We start from the raw sequence: 3,929 nt of genomic DNA, 5'->3' as shown, positions 1-3,929 counted from the left end.
GACCACTTTCTCCTATCCTCCCACCTCACCCTCCCTACCCCGCAGGCCAAGCCACCTCCGTCACTGCCACCCACCTTCTCGGTCATCCGACCCATGAAGTGCATATCAGTTGAGGCTTTCGCCGCAACCTTCTCACCCTCCCTCCCCCCGGCTGACTCTCACCCTGACACAGCCCTCTCCACGCTCCACTCTTCTATCTCTGATACTCTTAATATCCTTGCCCCTGTCATGAGGATCCGCCTGAAGCCCAAAATCAAGTGTAACTCCTGGTATGACTCTCACCTCGTCACCCTTAAACGCCAGTGTAGGGTGGCCGAGCAGAAATGGCGTGTTTCAAGCTCATCCTTGGACAAACTGGCCTGCCGCCTGCTGCAAAGGCAATACCAGCTCTAAGTCCTCACCAAGAAGAGAGCTCATATCCAAGCCTGTGTCTCTGCAGCATCTAATAACTTGGCTGAACTCTTTAAAATCTGAAAGGAACTGGCCAATCCTGCCGCAGTCTCTACCTCTCCTGTCCCTTCCCAGGCCCTCTGCACGGCACTGGCTTCTCACTTCACTTCTAAAACTCAGGACATTCTGTCCTCACTCTCCTCTTCTCGCCCCCCTCCCGCTATTCCCTGCTTTTCCTCTGGCCCCTCTGCAGCCACCCCTCCTCCCTCCTTCTCTGCCTTTCCCCTTTTCTCTCCTGATGAGGTTTCAAGACAAGTCCGATCTATGAAAGTCTCGTCAAAACAGGTTCACCCCTGTTCCTCCAAAACTATCAAGGACCACATCGACTCCCTGGCTCCTGCCCTGGCTGATTACTGCAATCACTCCTTCGCCACTAGAGTCTTCCCTTCCCCCCTGAAGCATTCCTTTGTACACCCTCTTCTTAAGAAACCCTCTGCCGATCCCTCGTGCCCGGCTAACTATCGCCCAATCTCCATCACTCCCTTCCTGGGCAAGCTCTTGGAGAAACTGGCCATCTCCCAGCTCAATCTCCACACTGAATCTGTTGGTTGTCTTCATGACCATCAGTCTGGCTTCAGAGCTGCCAGAAGCACGGAAACTGCTCTCCTGAACATCCGTGAAGACCTGCTCATCAACCTTGACTCTAACACCGCGTCCGTTCTTATCCTGCTTGATCTCTCTTCTGCCTTTGACACTGTCAACCATGCCATCCTGCTCAACCGTCTCCGTGACAACCTGGGTATCACTGGTCAGGCTCTGGCGTGGCTGACTTCTTTCCTCTCTGACCGACCCGCCCAGGTCCAACTTGGGTCCTTCCTCTCCGACATCTTTTTCTCCACCTGTGGTGTCGCCCAGGGATCCAACCTCTCGCCCTGGCTGTTCAACCAATATCTGACACTCCTTGCCCACCGCATCGCCGCTCTCTGTTCCAACTTTCAGTGCTATGCAGATGATACCCAGCTCATTTTCAGGCTACCCTCTGCCTCCTCCTCCTCTCCTTCCCTCATCTCTGACTGTCTGTCTGCTATCCAGGAGTGGTGTGCCGCCAATGACCTCTGCCTTATTGCCAGTAAGACTGAGATTCTACTCATCGGCACAGCCCCTCCTTCCTTCCCTGCAGCTCTCTGGCCGGCCTCTCTTGGCCCTCCTCCCACTCCCACCTGCAAGGCCAAAAACCTCGGGGTCATCTTCGACTCTGCACTCTCCTTCTCCCCTCACATCTCTGACGTCTCTAAGAAGTCACACTACCAGCTGTACCTCCTTAGAGGTATTCTTCCTTTCCTCTCCTTCCCCCAGAAGCTCACTGTCTCCAGAGCCCTGGTCCTCTCTAAGCTGGACTATTGTAACAGCCTCCATCTAAATCTGCCTGCCTCCACTCTCCGCCCTCTGCAACTTATCCAGAACAGGACTGCGAGACTTGTCCTTGGCCTCAAGCCCAGAGACTGTATCTCTCCAGGACTGAAATCTCTGCACTGGCTCCCAGTGGCTGTGAGGATTAAGTTCAAAACTCTCTGCATTGTACACAAGGCCTTCTGGGGTCTAGGACCGCAATACCTTCAACTCTCTCTTCTCTCATCTGCCTCCAACTACCTCAGGGTCAGTCGCTTCTCTGAGCAACGAGTGGGTGGCAGATCACTCTCATAGGCAGGGGCCTCTCTCTGGAACAGCCTTCCTGCCTCCCTCAAACTCGAGGAGAACCATCTCCGGTTCCGGAAGCACCTCAAAACCTTCCTCTTTGCTTCTGCTTTCTCTCCTCCCCTCCCCTGCTGAATTCCTGACTGAAATTGCACTGGTTACCTGGCCACCCTTTTCTGATCTCTGGCCCTGGCCCCGTCAATTGCCCACCTGCACTGCCTCCCTGGCAACCCCTGCACCTGGGGACCGTTTTTTCTGTATCCCCACAGTCCCCCTACTAGTACTTTTGTCTGCACGTCCTTGCACTTGCCACCAGCTGGCTGTTTTATTTGTTTTTATTTATCTTATTTATTCCACTTTCCCATGTACTGCACTTTCCCCTCTCCCTTCCCCCATGCACTTTCCTTTACCCTCTTCTCATGCACTTGCGCGATCTGAATGACACCTGGCCTAGTAAGATCGTTGTCTGTCCTCCCTTGTTTCCCCCCCTTGCCTTGTTGCGCCTTGAAACACTTGTGTATACGTGCGTTATAAATGCCATATCATATCATATCATATCATAAGACACCAATATGACGCATACAAGACTCAGCCTCCGAAAATGAACAAGGTAGAGAAGGTTCTTTCTACTCAAATTGTTTTCGGGAATCCGTTACTCACTGCTCACAAGAACCTGACCCACTCTGGCCTTCACAAGCACACACACGGTTCAACGTCCATTAATTCTACTAGCTCACTCATGGAATTCCAAACCAAGGACATGCAACCAGTATATGGCTAAATACTCGTCAACGCATACACAAGCAACATAGACATTCTATATTAACATAATCTCAATTGTTAATTCTCTCCCCACTACCCTTCCCTACCTTCCCCTCCCCCGCCTCCCATTGACCATATTGGATGCTAAACCACCCAAAGGCGTTAAGACCCCTGGGTTCTCCTCTCCCCCCTCGAGCAAATTGTTCTGTATACTGTACCACTGGTTTGTTTCAAGTTTGTAAATATAATTCTGTCTTTTTGTACTGTTGTTATAAGCACTATGTAAACTCAATAATCATAAACATAAACATAAATTCAATTGACAACGGCTATTCCCCAGGCGTACACGCGTACTTTAGGCACTTCTTTCCTATTAATACATCACCCTCTGAGCTACACGGCAGGTTACATATATCAGAGTGTCGTCATTGGCAACGGCTATTCCCCAGGCTTATGCGTGCACTTTAGGTACTTCTTTCCTATTAATACATCACCCTCTGAGCTACACGGCAGGTTACATATATCAGAGTGTCGTCATTGGCAACGGCTATTCCCCAGGCTTACACGTGTACTTTAGGCACTTCTTTCCCATTTATACGCCACCCTTGGAGCTACACAGTAGGGTAAATTTTTAAGATTCTCGTCATTGGCAACGGCTATTCCCCAGGCTTATGCGTGCACTTTAGGCACTTCTTTCCCATTACTACAACACCATCTAAGCTACACGGCAGGTTACATATATCAGAGTGTCGTCATTGGCAACGGCTATTCCCCAGGCTTACACGCGTACTTTAGGTACTTCTTTCCCATGAATACACCACCCTCTGACTACACGGCAGGTTACATATATCAGAGTGTCGTCATTGGCAACGGCTATTCCCCAGGCTTACACGTGTACTTTAGGTACTTCTTTCCCATTTATACGCCACCCTTGGAGCTACACAGTAGGGTAAATTTTTAAGATTCTCGTCATTGGCAACGGCTATTCCCCAGGCTTATGCGTGCACTTTAGGCACTTCTTTCCCATTACTACAACACCATCTAAGCTACACGGCAGGTTACATATATCAGAGTGTCGTCAT

This window comes from Ambystoma mexicanum, chromosome 5q (assembly GCF_040938575.1).
Source record: "Ambystoma mexicanum isolate Mex_15411 chromosome 5q, UKY_AmexF1_1, whole genome shotgun sequence".
NCBI lineage: Eukaryota > Metazoa > Chordata > Amphibia > Caudata > Ambystomatidae > Ambystoma > Ambystoma mexicanum.
This window is presented reverse-complemented; position numbering follows the sequence as displayed.